This window comes from Vidua chalybeata, chromosome 5 (genome assembly GCF_026979565.1).
Source record: "Vidua chalybeata isolate OUT-0048 chromosome 5, bVidCha1 merged haplotype, whole genome shotgun sequence".
Classification (NCBI taxonomy): Eukaryota; Metazoa; Chordata; class Aves; order Passeriformes; family Viduidae; genus Vidua; species Vidua chalybeata.
Genome location: NC_071534.1, coordinates 12130521 through 12146154, shown reverse-complemented (window position 1 = coordinate 12146154; position 15634 = coordinate 12130521).

The window sequence follows — 15634 nt, the reverse complement described above, 5'->3', positions numbered from 1 at the left end:
AAAAATGGCTGCAGCCATAGTCAAGAACAATTGCTCAGTGAGTCATTCATCACTGTAAAAAAATGAATTTAGCTTACCAAGAAAATGTTTGTTTCCTGCTATAACAAGAATTCAGTATATCAGCAAGGAAATTGAATCATCTCACTTGACTGTAATAAACAGCTGATTTATACTGAAATCATAACAAGTACCTTGAGAAACTAGAAGTGTTGTTTAAGGTAAGCAACTGAAGCTATTAACTCCTGAATGAAAAATGGATTTGATTTAACCAAAATCAAACACAAGAAACCACAACAGAAATTTGCAAAGTAACAGTATGGCTAATATATGGAGTGATGATCTAAAAAAACATACTAGAAGAAAAAGACCCTTGAGGAACTTTCAGAAGCTGAACATAAGCTCTGTATTATAACCAGTTCTTCTGTAACTGGATGATACTTAAATGAACAGGTTATCCAAGTCATGTTAAGGTCGTAGGGATCAAAGCTGACCAAAGAGGAAAAAAGCAGTCCTCACAGAGAATACAAGAGGATAAAAACATATAGGAGCACAGAAAGTCATGAATCTATTGCTGCTCTTTAAAGCACTTGTTCTTCACATTTGTAACCTAAGCACTGAATGAAAAAAAAAAACTTAAAGACAGCAAAAAAAAAAAAAAACCCAAAGCAACCATACACAGAACCAACCAACCAAACAAGACACCAAACCAAACCCAAAAATAAAAGGTAAAAGAAAAAGCCAAAAGGGAAAACGTGGGGGACTGGACTTCAGTGACTGTTATTAATTTCTTTTCTTATAAGCTTTGTAAGCTTGTCAGTCAACAGTAGAAGCAGAAAAAGGACTACATATGTAAACACTGGTGACAGGTAGAGAGAACAATTATTGGAATCAAATAAAATCAGGATGCAGCATCAGGTGAAAGTACCTGAAGTGAAAGAGAGAGATCACTTTTTGACAGTATTTCTGAGCTTTCTCAGGTCATAGAAATGATCTGCAGGGTATTATTAGAACAGACAAGAATGGTTGACTTAAAAAACCTCCAGTTACTTCCCCTTTTACCAGAAGAGAGATGGTGCTCAGATGTAGTAGTGCTGTATTTCACAATAAATGTCTGCTTAAGAATGGCACAAACAGTAGGCAAAAGCAAGCCAGCATGAGGGTAACTGAGGGATTTGGCAGTAAAGGTGTGTCTGTGGGATACTCTATGGTCTTCTCTTAGTAGAGACTCATACTACACAGTTGTGTGCTTCTGGATTTTTAACTAGCTGAGCCCCACATAGCACGTCAAAGCATGTAGTACTGTACTAACCTGAATAATGCAACTGCATATTCAAGGAAAAAGAGGGAGTAAAGTGCCAAATGAGTGGTAAGAACCTCCTCTGACATGGAAGAAATGGAGATCAGGGCTCTGCTTTTCAATCTGTATCTGTGGAACTGCATAATTAAAAGCCTTGTTTTTCTGAACTGACCAGAAAAAATACATTTAGTACCCCTACCTGCCCATCACTGCAGACCTTCTTGAGGTGTGTGGGTGGGGACTTGATGGCTTCTTCCTTTAATATTTCAGACTTGATCCAGATACTCCTTGTACTTTGCCCTACCCAGTGTTCCAGCTCTGTGGGTTGTGAGTAGTCTGACAGCCTACCCAGCAAGCATCCCTGCTGGAAGTCAAAATCTGGATGGACTGGAAAGAGAAATACAGAAGCAGAATTGGAAACATAGAGATAAGAATAGATCATCACAGGTAAGACTTTTTGTAGAGGCAGTAATTTTGGACTTGTAGAGGGATTAATAGAATGGAGAAAATTTGGGCAATGTGCAAAAAAGTAAGAGGAAAGGGCCAATTCTTGGCATTTGCATGAAAACTATCTCAAACATCATTGTTCTCCTGCCATATCACCTCTTGAGAGAGGCCAAGAAACTTTCCATGCTCTCTACAGCAAGATCTGTAAAATCTCAGCTAACAGAAGTGTTCCAGACAACAGAGTGACTAATTTCCCCACACCACCTCAAATTTGTCTCCTACTAAGTTCCTCTCTTTGAAGAGAGTTCTCATCCCACTGCGTAGCAAAGCTCGCCCACGTCTGTGATGCTTTCCCCGGAACAACAAAAACGGTAACAAAGGATGACAAACCGAACAGAGTCTAACCTAACTGCATAGTCAGTTGTTCTCTAAGCACAGGGGTAAGTCTGAATCACTCACATAAAAAATTAACCCCCTCCCTTCAATATTAACCAGTGACTATCTACACAACACTGAGACTAAATGCTCTTCTCGAGGAGAGATAGCTGTTAATTAAGCTGAAGTCACATCACAGTCCAATCAGCATTAGGAAATCTTATTTCCTACAAAACATCATGGTTGGTTTTATTTTTACCTTAATCTTTCCTTTCTGATCAATCTCACTTCATCAGTGATCCATCTCCAGCAGTACCCAGGCTATCGCACAGTTGTGTCTCTGGCTTCTCCCAAAGAGCAGTCAGGGCAGTATAAGACATAACAAATTGGATGACAATGTTCTTTGGAGAAGGCATGGAGAAGTGTTCATTGTGGAACAGATACACATGCAGGGGAACATTTTGTTTAAAGTCTTTTTATACTTGAAAAAAGTAACACCACTTGGCTTGCCAAATGGAAGACATTCTGTTTTCCACAAGAAAGATTTTTTCATCTTGAATATTACGTGTGGCAGTGGAGGACTGAAATCTGTACTTTATCACATCTACCCCTGGCCACCAGTTAGTGACTCGTGAAATAGGGGCATAAGAACCAATTTCAGCTGGAGATTCTGGGGAAAATAGATTGGAAGATGTGAAGGTTTTTGTAATACTGAATAACAAATGCTGCTGGTTAATCATCTGCTTGTGTAGGCCAAATGGTTTGCTTTGTTTTTTGAACAGATTAGAAGGTTTTTTTTAAAAAGAGATTTGTTGCCGCCACTGTTATATTATGTGTAACGTACCCATCCCTATGATAGTACCTAATAGCAGATCCTGAACTGATTTTGAACGCCAGAGGGAGAACACGGAGAATGGCAGAGTTTACCTGTCCAGTGAAGGCAGTTTGGATCCACAGGCTGTTTCACCCTAAGTGGCTACATCGACCTGCCCTGTGCTATGCTGCATCATGTGCACTCATTGGCTTCACCACAACTACCGCAGGGGTCTGTGTCTGACATGAACTACACAGTCCATCTATGCTGAGGATGTCCCAGCTACAAGAAAAAGGAAGCTGAACTAGTGGTGAAGGTTAAGAAGGTTAAGAGTCAGTGTTGAGTGCTTGACAGGCCATTCAATACCAAAATCCATGCTCTGAAATGTAGACCACTGAGAAATCCTATAAATATGACTACTTGCAGCAGTAATGTGTTCTCCAGGAATGATATCTCTGGGTGTACTTTCCTACAACCAAAATATACAGTTATGTTATAAGAAATAGTGACATTTCAGACAGTAATGAAAATAAATTAGGAATAAGAAATGCTGTGCCCTACTTTTAAGGAGTCATTCATACATTTTAATACTGTGTGCATAACCTGAAAATATAAGCCACTGCCAGGTAATCGGATTTGGCAGCCAGTCAGCATAGGTATGAGTAAAAATGGTCTTTGTTTCTGGCCTGTAGTCAAATTTTCCTTGAGTTATGGACACAGAGCCTTGTGCTTGTAGTTCTGAAGTGTCCTAGCAGGGTGTGTTTTACAGCAACATTATATAAGACCAGTTCTAAAGTGACCTAAAAATACTGTATTAAGTCAACTCTGGTTGACTTAATACAACCTGAAAAAATGTCCTTAATTCTTGGGATTATTAAGTAATGGTGGAACTTGAAATAAGCCAGTATGCTTCAAATTTTAATTCCAATTTAATCCAATTAGCTGTGTTGTTTGGTGGTGACAAGTTCCTTGGTGAGCAATGTCAAACCAATCCAAAATGCATTACAATCTTGTTGGAGATAAAACTGGAACCCTATGTCTGTGTCCATGTTCCATCTTAGCAATATATATATATATATATATGTACTTTCAGAAAACCATACTTTTACTGGAAGAAGGGCAAATTTAAGGTTCTGCCTTCCTTCACTGGGCCTATGCCAACAAAACCTACAGAAATTAAAGTGGCAATTCTATCTAAGTGCTGTCAGTTTTTTCCTTTGGAGAATACAGAACTGGAAGGGACCTCATGGCTTCTCTTTTCCCATCTCCTTCCTATTTTCAGTTTCCCTCCTGCCTCATACACTGGAAGGCTTTGTTGCTCTGGATGATTGTGGCGAGTAAATCCTAAATGGCCCTGTGCTGTACAAAGGTGCACAACACTTGAGCTCTTGGAGAAGGTTGCTTCATTCTCTGTGGACCATCATTGAAACAGGAGGAGGCATAGATTTTACCAGCAGCTTCGGTGAATATTTGGTAAGACAGGAACACTCAAGCTGAAACACTCAAGCTGAAAACTCATGTTTCTTTTACACGCTGTTGAGGAGGCTTCCTGATGTGTGCTTCTGCTGTTCCAAAAATGAGGTCAATGGGAGCAGCAGCTGTTTACCCTCAGCTCCTCCTTCCTTCTTGGGAGCAGTGACTACAGAAATTATATTTTTTGTCTTTATTGACTTTAAAGGGGATGGATTACGCATAGCTTAGGTATGCAAACCTGGAGTTTGTTGATAATTTTGCTACATTTTTTTTCTAAACTACTAAGCAAATCTACTGGCAATATCGAAAATGGATTTGGTCAGTCTTAAAATGCAGCCAAATTTGGGAAAAAGAGCTGTCACAAGGGTGAATTTGCCACAGTTTTGCCACATTATTTAAAATCCAAGCCACTTGGAGCTTAGAGCCACTGTTGAAAGAGCAATGGGAAGGAGTAGAGACAAGAAAAGGTGGTTGGTGACTCAAATGTAGATGCATCAGTTTCAGGTATTTAGAGCTATATACATGACCAGGAAAGATGTTTCCTCTCAGATCACTTTGTCTAGTTGATAGGGTTGAATAACATTTTCAGAATCATAGAATCATAGAATGATTTGGGTAGCAAGGGACCTTAAAGGTAACGTAATTCCAACCACCCTGCCACAGACAGGGACACCTTTCGCCTAGACTAGGCTGCTCAGACCTCCATCCAGCCTGATCTTGAACACTTCCAAGGACTGGGCACCCACAACTTCTCTGGACGACCTGTTCCAGTGCCTCACCACCCTCACATTAAAGAATTTCTTTCTAACAATTAATCTAAAATTACTCTCTTTCAGTTTGAAGTCATTCCCCCTTGTTCTGTCACTACATACCCTTGTAAATAGCCCCTCTCCATCTTTCTTCTAGGCTCCCTTCAGGCCCTAAGGGGTCTTAGGTCAATCTGAAGCCTTCTCTTTTTCACACTGAACATTCTAAGGTTCAGCCTAATTCTCTCAGCCTTTCCTCATAGGAGAAGTTTTCCATCCCTCTGATCAACTCAGTGTCCCACCTCAGGACTTTCTCCAACAGGTCCATGTGTTCCTGTGCTGGGGACCCCAGAGCAGGCTGCAGGGTTCCAGGTGGGGTCTCACAGGAGCAGAGCAGAGGGGAAGAATCCCCTCCCTCCCCTGCTGGCCACGCTGCTTTGGATGCAGCCCAGGACACGTTTGGCTTTCTGGGCTGGGAGTGCCATTGCTGGGTCATGTCCAGCCTCTCACCCACCTGCAGCCCCAAGTCCTTCTCAGCAGGGCTGCTCTCCATCTGTTCATCACCCAGCCTGGATTCATATCAGGGGTTGCCTTGACTCAGGTGCAGAATTTTTCACTTGGTCTTGTTAGACCTCATGGGATTCCCATGGATCCACTTCTTGAGCTTGTCTAGGTCCATGTGGATGGCATCCCATCCTTCAGGTGTGACAAAGGCACCGCTCAGCTTGGTGTTGTCACAGACTTGCTGAAGGTGCACCCTATCCCTTAGTCTATGTCCTTAATGAAGATATTGAATAACACTGGTCCCAGTACAGACCCCCAAGGGACCACTTGTCACTGATATCCATCAGGACTGTGAACCACTGACCACTACCCTCTGGATGCAACCACCCTTCCATTAGACAATTTATAAGGCAGACATGCTACAAAGAAAAGCAAGGTTCCTGCCTGACGTGGAAAAATGACGTTCTGGTTCCAGATAGTTTTACAGGTCAGATCCTGAACATGATAGATAGTCTTATGAGTAGAACAGGAACTGAATGCTGTAATGAACGTGTTTCATCACTCCTTTCCTAATTCCTATCTGCAGCTATTGCAAGACTAGAATGCTCAGAGGAATGCTGTCTTCTCCTTCACCCTGCCAACATGGTTACAAAATATGTGCAAGACTGCAATTTCTTCTCTCTCTTCCAAGTTACCAGAAGATCCCTGAAATGTGGCATTAAATGCAACAGAAATCTGGTGTAAGCAAGTAGCACAAACATCCTTTGAAATGAGCACACTCTCTGCTCCCAGACTCAGGACTCAAGCTCTAAATTTCCAGGGGTTATGAGGCTGTTATTTCTTTGTGTATTTTTTAGTTTGATTGCTGTCTTAAATTTAGAAGTGCTTAATAAAATTCTGGAGCCTGACAGTACCTTAATGGAAATTTAATTAAGGACAAGCTATCTCAACCTCAGAATCTGCCAGGAGGACTGCACTGCCTGATGATCTTCTGGCTGTCTATAAAGTTCTCATATTTCTTTTCATTGATCTACATGGTCTTTTCTTTGACTTGACTTTCTCTCTGAATTTTTTTTTTACTTCAGATACAATTAAAAATCTCTCTTGTTTTAAGTTTCCCATTCTCTTCTTTGAATTTGACTCTAGCTTTGATGTTCTATTTCTTTTTTGCTTTACTCAGGGATCCCTTGTGAGGGAACAGATCACAAATTCAAGCTTATAGAGGTGCTGTTCCAGCTGCAATCTTCCATGATATGATAATGGTTATGAATAGTCATCTTCAAGCTTCTGCTATAAGTCAGAGGAAAGTGCTAACCTGCTTCTGGCCATTCAGAAAGTTAAATTAGTGCAGTGGATGCAGATGCCAGTGTTTTGACCATAGGAGGTTAGTAAGAATCTTTGACCCTGTGGTACTGCACTGACTAACTCACCTTTAGGTTAAATTCTGGTCACATCAAATCATAAATCTCCCAGGTCTCTTCAATAGCTGATTGTGTTTCATCCCCAGTGTTTCGTGCACTGACATTGATTTATCTGTTTTCCTAAAAATGAAGGTCAGGAGAGACAGGGCTAAGCCACGTCTTAGCTGTGAATCTCGGAACTGGAAAGGCAATTAAGCTTGCACACATTTATAACTTGTTTGAGGCCCCTTCCATTTTGTGGGCTTCTCTAAAACTGCAAGCTCTGAAAATCTTCACAACTGACCCTAAAGTGTAGGTTTTTCCCTCTCTCTATTTTTTTTAATAAGACCTTAAAAAAGAGAAAATAATACAGCTGCTGTCAGTATTTCTATAACCAAAACCAGCTTCCAAACCCTTTATCATCAGTAAATATCTTATAAATATCCCACGCAATATATCCACAATTATATATGTTCATGGCAGTTAATGGCTTCCTGTTTTGTAGGAGTTGCTTACAGGCTTCAGAACAACCTCCTCATCCATTCTGCAGATTCTAATATTTTTAATGCATTTGGGTAATAATTCTATTCCTATAAAATCCTCAAAGGAAAGAGTCCACAAACCTACATTAAAATAGTATGAGGGATAAACTTAAGCCCACAGGAGCTAGAAAGTTGTGTGGTAAGTCATCCAAAAACCTAGGCTGACAGTATATAGTTAAAGTGCTGAGATATTGCACCAGAATGGGACTAAATAATGGGACACACAACCTTTATAATTCTACAGGAATTCATCTGATCTCTTCATCATTATATTCTGGTTGTCAGATAGTACATATACTGATTGTTAGACTTAACATTAAAAATCACTGACCAACAGTGTTTACCGTCTTTGTGAAATAGAGAACTCTGGAGCAAGGGTTAATTTAAAATGGATAGTATAAATATTTTCATTCTAGATATTAGAACTACGTATTTCTGGAGTCATAGGAAGGAAAATATTAAATAGATAATTAAAGCAGTTTATTTCTTATGTACTACATTCTTTTGGATCCTGTATAACTTCATTAACTTTTTAAATAATATGTTTAACAGCTTATGGGCAGTCTGATACTTTGGGTCATATTAGGTAAGTTTACACAGCACTCTGATGATAGATTCTGCTGGGTCCAGATTGTGCCCCATGCCAGACCCGTCTCATACTTCTCCTGTGTTTCTGTAGATCTCCACTCTCAGTGATTTCCTGCTCTATGCTGGAAGTCCCAAACTTTCACCACTGACTGGATGAGAAGCCAGTAGCAAATAAACTCCTAATTTAGCATTCCTCTAAGAGCTTGTAGGTTAGCAGTCTGTACCAACTTTACATGATCTTTTCTTGATTTGAGTAACTGTGAGTTAAGATGTAATTTATTTTCATATAAAGTTTTAGACTTTGCTTAACCTGGATATTTTATATTTACTAGCCATCAGACAATGTACAGAATTGGACTGACAATGAACTAAGAGTCCAGGGTCCACCTGCAGAGTGCTCATATCAGAGTTACAATCACATCCCAGCTGGCTTCTTTCACATGTTGACCCATATACTTCAGATTCTGTGCTGCACCCAGCGCTTTCAGCCAGTCACCTTCTAGTTCTGAGTTCAAGGACTATGCTGGGAATGATGTATATTAAACAGAAAATCTGGATGTTGGAATATTTGAATTTCAGGCGCATAGCCTTAAACTATACAAATGATGGTGATGCATGGAGATAGTGTGGTGTCCCAGAGGATGACTCAGAACATCTATCCACTGGGCTGTCTAGAGGTTAGGACATAAACTCAGGGACCTTGGTACTTCATATAAGGCTGCAGGAGCCTTTCTAGGTACCAGCTACATCACTGTTAATGAAGTTAAAAATGAGAGTTTTTTTCTTTCCTGATAAATGATAAGACTTGAGCTCATCTCATTGATGACTTATTCAACTAAGATAATTTCTTTTATTAACTATGTCTGGTTTTGTGCATTAAATCTACCGTTAGTGCAAACATATACTGCCTAATTACATACTGCCCTCAGGGACAGACAATTTATTGTTTCCCTGGAAATGGAGTTCACATGGCATTCAGGAATTCATGAGATGATAACTTCCTGAATATTATATCTACACAAAACCCAAAAATTCAAAGCGAGGAAACTCAGAGGTGAGATTGCAGGACTGTCCAAGGAGCAGTTCTAACTAGGAATCAAGAAACCTCTAGCTCAGTGCTGGGAGAGAGCTTCTCTGTATTTGAAGCACACTGTCTGGAAGTGAAACCAAGGACATTTGCCCTACTACTTCATGAACTCATTTACAGTTCTCCAGATGCTCCCCACATCTATGGAACATATAGAGCTAAGGAGTCATAATTGCTCTTTAAAGCCTGAAACTAGGGCGGATTAACTTGATTAGACAGTCATTAAGGACAGACAAGAACTAAAAGTTACTTCTGTCTCATGAATCCACCCACAGAGAGTAGACCAGAGAGAATTTGGCAGCTAATATTCAATCGTTCAAGCCCTACCATTTAGGGAGAAAGAAGGACTGGGCTAGTTTGATTTGCATTTTAATTTCCTTGGAGTGGAAAAACAAATAAAAAATATCAAAGAAAAAGCACATGGTTTAATACAGAATAATCAAAAACATCTGTAAGTAGTTCTGCTTTAGTCCTTTCAAGGGCATGTATCTGGTTAATTTAGTATGGCAGCCTCAATTAAACAGCCCCTAGTAGCATGTTGTGGCTAATTGCTTACTGTTTACCAGAGCTTTTTTTCCTTTGAAAAAGGATCCTTCCTTTCTCCAAAACATGCCTGTTTTAGATTGAAGTTAGTACTTTGAGTCTGATTATTTAAATTTAAGATGCCCAAAGCAATAAAAAAAAGAAAGTAAAATAAATGAATTTACACTCCTTGCCATCTGTTTGGCAGGTGAGGAAAGAACATGCTATTTTCTTAGTTTATTAGAGAATTATAGCATGTTATAGATTTAAAGTGTGCTATAACAAAGTTAGCACTCATTATCAGTAGCTCTTAGAGTTTCTGTACAGGACAGCAAAAAGAAATTTGTCTATCTGGAACATTCACAGTAGACTTTGGGGTTTGTATACTTTATTACTTAAGAAAAAGGAAATCTCAATTTTTTGTCATTTCCTTCTGCTCCCCCAAAACATCCAGTTTATGTTGCATTCTTAATGTGTTTAGTTCAACAAGAATGAATATCTTATATCCATTTTAATTAAAAAAGAAAACATTCAGATGATTTATGGAAAATGAAAAATAATTTAAAAAAAAAAGATATAAAGATTCTCCTATAGCCCTTTGCATTCCGTGGAAGAATTTTAAGCCTTCAGTGTAAATACCAGAGTCTGACACTGGAGTCTAGCACACCCAAATTGCTTCAACATTTCCAAGAGCTATTCCACATCTGTAGGGAAAACCTTACTTTTCAACCCCACCAACCCATTGAGATCAATGAAAACAGGAGGAGTTCCTTCAGTCTGGGCATTCTGGAATATTTGACTACTTCACTGAAATACCTGAAGAAAGCTTAAAGAAAACTTGAGCAAAAATCTTGAAAGCATAATTTTTCCCAGGTTAGGTTATAAGAAAGTAGCAGTCTCACCTCACAACCCTTCCCACTAGCACAAGCACATTCCTGCTCTCTGCACTGCCTGTCTCCTATCTCAGTGTCCAGATTACATCAGCATTTAACATTCATGGCCAGCATTTCTGAAACCCTGTTTTCAGCTGCTTTCCACAGCCATGGTTGAGCCCAGGCAGGAGGTACATAGTTCCTGAATTGAGTTGTCATAGCTACTCTGAGCACACCAAATTGCTAGAAAATTCTGATCTTTGGGGAATGGAAGCCATGCTTCCAGATGCAACAGAGAGCTGGTTCTCTGGTTCACAGCCCAAGGGCAATGCCTCTACAAATCCCATAAAACAAAAAGTTCTGTTTACAGGGTTGTCAGTTCTTTAATTCATAATTTAAATATATTTAAAGAAATTTCAAGAGCACAGTTTGAAAATAATTCCAATGTTTCGTTCTGAAAAGAATCAAACCCAACAGGTAGAATTGGTGGACATTCCCCTTGTTCATCTACTCAAAATGGATTGAAGAACCTCACATGGATTTACAGATTGTTTCTTCCAACTTGAAAATGAATTTTTCAAGAAGAAAAATTTTGCCTGTGAAATTTTGCTAATCTCTCACATGTACAGAGAATGCAAATGGCACGAAAGATCCCTCCAGCACAGTTTTAAGTATTTGCCTCTTAATGGAGAACTTTACTGATGTCAGGCACTGGTTGCCACTGGTTTTCCTCTACACATAGGCAGTTGCTTAGAGCAGCACCTCAGAACAAAAAATTTGCTGTAGTGTTTATGACTAATTTATGTTCTGTGGATGCCAGAACATTGGAAAGCCACTAGTACTGCTGGGGCAAGGCAATTTCCAAGGCAGCAGTTACTGCTCCTATTCTTGCAAAAGAATCAGCAAATCTGATTTTCCAGGGTTTTCCCCAGCTCTACTTTGTTGACAACCAGTTTCCTCAATGGGATGTGATCATTTTGATTGGCCAGCAAAAATTATTTTTCTTGCAAATGCCTTGTTGTTTTCTTATTTGCATTCCTCACTTTACAAGGAGTGTGAAGGTGTGGTGCCTAAATCAGATGAGGACTTGGACATCTTGACTAGGATTTAGGTTAGGATTTGGGTGGAAACAAAGTGTCTATACTCATCTCCATTATCTGAAAAAATGTCAGTTCTGATAGGGCTGTATGGTGGATCTCCCTTTTCAACACAGGAAAACTCTGATCTTTCCAAGTACAAAGAAGGTTCAATCCTGCATTTCCTTGCTCATGGAGGCAGGCAAAGTCTGTGTGTATTCAAGGGGCCACTGCAAGAATGCTGGTGGTGTTTGTGTTTGAGCATTAAGGCATCACACAGTGCACTACAGAAACTGTCCGTGCAGGCGGTAGAGGGGCCTGACTCATATGGACACGGAGAGAGCAAGTGAATGCCCCTACAACTTGCTGCAGATTCAAATTCCCTCTGTACAGAAAGAACCACATTTTCAGCACAGGAAAATCCAGCACCTGGGTCAGAGGGGTGGTAGACACTGCATTGTGCTGCAGTCTTGCTGTCGAGTCACTTGAAGATATCAATCCATGCATGGCTATTCCAGCACGTTTAGGCAGCCTGAGATGGGGCAGCCAAAACCAGTCACTGCCTTCTCCAAGATTGTCATACATTCTACAAATATAAGTCCTGTTAAGTCTTGAGCAAGATACGTTCATCACTTTTAACCTATCTGTTGTCCTGGCTTGTAAGATAATCATATATTCTATTTGTCATCTGTCTGAGGTGGGGCAGGTGTCTTCTGTTGGGCAGTTTTCTTATCTCTTCCAAGAACAATGTCTCCCCCCTGGGGAGATATCGTCTGTTAATGGGCCATTGAATGGCTCACTGCATGACTGATAAAGTTACATCATCCCATTGTAAGATGCTCCACCCAGAGGGAGGAACCAAGCATCCCTACCTGCATAAAATCAGCATTTCTTGAGACAGCATCTCAGCCTCTTCACTGGATTCCCAGAGGAAGACCAGGCCCATCTACTCTATCACCAGACATTCAGAGAAAACTACACCCTTCTACTGGACTATCGCTTCAGCAGCATTTCATCTGCCACTCCAGGAGCAGGAGGAGCAGCCATCATTTAACTGGACTATCACCAACACCCTGACTCCTCAGTGTGTCAGGTTTCTGACTCTATCAGTAGTTTTGTTTGTACTAATTACATTTTTAAATTTTTTTTTCCCTAGTAAAGAACTGTTATTTTCATTCCCATATCTTTGCCTGAGAGCCTTTCTATTTTGAAATTGTGGTAATTTGGAGGGAGGGGGTTTACCTTTTCCGTTTCATGGGAGGCCCTTGCCTTCCTTCACAGACTCCTGTCTTCTCAAATGAAGACATCTATAGCCTCACTTGGGTGATGAAAAGAATTCAGAATGAAACACAAATAATGTTTAAGAAAGCCATACAGCACTGGAAGGGAGATATTGACAAAGAAATTGAGATGTGCTTACAAAAGGTTTCTTCACTACCTGATTGTGACTATGGAAACTCGCTGATGCAAAGCCTATGATGCTGCAGTCTGCTCTTTCAAGCCATTCTATTTGGTCTGCTTTGTGGATAAACTGAAAGACTCTTCAGTTTATTGGAAAAACAATGTGGGGGTGGGGAATGGGGGGAACAACAGAGTAACAACACATGAAGTACTTACTGTCTTTTCTACTTCAGTCTTTAATCGACTGGTTGTTCTTTGGGTACCCAGCCCTCTGATCTGGAGGAGAATGAAGTTCTGTAATGCAAGGGGCCAATTAACTGAATTGGTTAGAGCATGGTGCTAATAACACCAAGGTTGTGAGTTCAATCCTCATATGGGCCCTTTACTTGAAAGCTGGACTTGGTGATCCTTGTGGGTCCCTTCCAACTCAGATTATTCTGAGATTCTGTGACCTTCTATACTTATACACACGTATGTGTCTGTGGGGCTGGATGGGACCCACCTCAAGGGTACTGAGGGAGATCAGGGAAATGTTCACTGAGCCAGCCATTATCATTTCTCAGCAAACCTGGCTGTCTGGGGATGTGCCAGTTTACTGGAAGCTAAAAAATGTGTTGCACATCTTCAAGTAGGGCTGAAAGTAGGATTCAGGGAACTACAGGCCCTTTAGTCTGACCTCAGTGATGGGGAAGCTCATGGAGCAGATATTCCTGAGTGCCATCATGCAGCATGTGCAGGACAACCAGAGGATCAGGACCAGCATGGGTGTATGAAAGGCAGGTCCTGCCTGACAAACCTGATGTCCTTCTATAACAAGGTGGAAGAGGGTTGTGGATGTCACCTGTCTGGACTTCAGTAAAGCCTTTGACATTATTTCCCAAAGCATTCTCCAGGAGAAACTGCTTGTGACTTGGACAAGTGCCCTCTCTGCTGGGTGAAAAACAGGCCGGATGGCTGAGCCTGGAGGGTGATGGTGAATGGAGGGAAATCCAGTTGGCAACCAGTCACTAGTGGTGTTCCCTAGGGCTCACTGTTGGGGTCAGCCTTGTTTAATACCTTTATCGCTGATCTGGAGGAGGGGATTGAGGGCATCCTTGGTAAGCAGATGACATGAGTGTTGATCTGCTGGAGGGGAGGAGGGCTCTGCAGGATATGGAACAGCTGGACTGATGGGCTGAGGCCAGTCGCATGATTTTCAATAAAATAAAGTGACAGGTCCTTCACTTGAGTCACAGCAACCCCAGTGGAGCAACAGGCTGGAGGAAGAGTGGCTGGAGAGTTGCTTGGAGAAGGACCCAGGTATGCTGGCTGAACAAGAGCCAGTGTGTGTCCAGGTGACCAAGAAGGACAATCAAAGGACAAAGGAAAGGATCGCTGCCCTGTACTCAGTTGAGGTTGCATCTCAAATACTATATTTAGTTTTGTGCCCCTCCCCATATAGGTGCTAGAGCATGAAGCTAGTAGGAAATGGAGTTTGTGAATGGTCTGGAGCACAAGTCTGATAAGAAGCAGCTGAGGGAGCTGGGGTTGTTTAACCTGGAGAAAAGGAAGTTCAGGGGACACCTTATTGCTCTCTACAACCACCTGAAAGGAGGGTGTATGCAGGTGGGGGGGGGGGTGTGTCAGTCTCTTCTCACAGGTAACAAGAATAGGGTGAAGAAAATTACCTCAGGCTGCACAAGAAGAGGTTTAAATTGGATATTAGGAAAAATTTCTTCTTAATAGTCACAGGCTTCCCAGGGAAGTGGTTGAGTCACCATCCCTGGAGGTATTTAAAGATGTGTAGACACCTCACTTAGCAAAACGGTTTAGTGATGAACTTGGCAGTGTTGGGTTAATAGTTGAACTTAAGATCTTAAAGGTCTTTTCCAAGCTAAATAATCTATGATTTAAAACTCAAGTCCCGTCTAATCAATGTTAGCAATACCATAGAAACTAAGCCAATACTCTGACATTATTCTAAAGAGAACAGAAGAGTCAAAGCCCTAATATTCTTCCTAATGAAATCTGAGTAATAAAACACTCCCTACCATAGTGTTTGTCATCTGTGTTGATCTAATGGATCAGCACCTTTTCTTTGTGCCCTGTCATCATCCGTTCTTGCCAAAGAATCATGGTGCACTGCGTCATATGTTCCAAGCTTTGAAGCTGCATTCCATTAAGGATTTTTAGAGTAGACAGTGAGCCCGTTCTGACAGAGGCATATTCCAAAAATACTCCAACCTTCTATTTCCCTTGTGAAGAATTGGAGATGGCATAGAATGACATTCATCACATGGCCACAATGAAAAGAATCTGTAAGAAATATCGACTTTATTAGCTTACCAGCTGTGCTTGCTGCCAAGCCAACCTCAGGTACCATTTCAGTTGCTCTATCACTCATGACTTCCCTTTTCCCAGGAGAGGCCTTTCATTATCCTTCAAAGAATTGAAACATACTTGAGAGATACAATAGAGGAAAAGGGCAGCAAATGCTAAGCAATGGCTGAA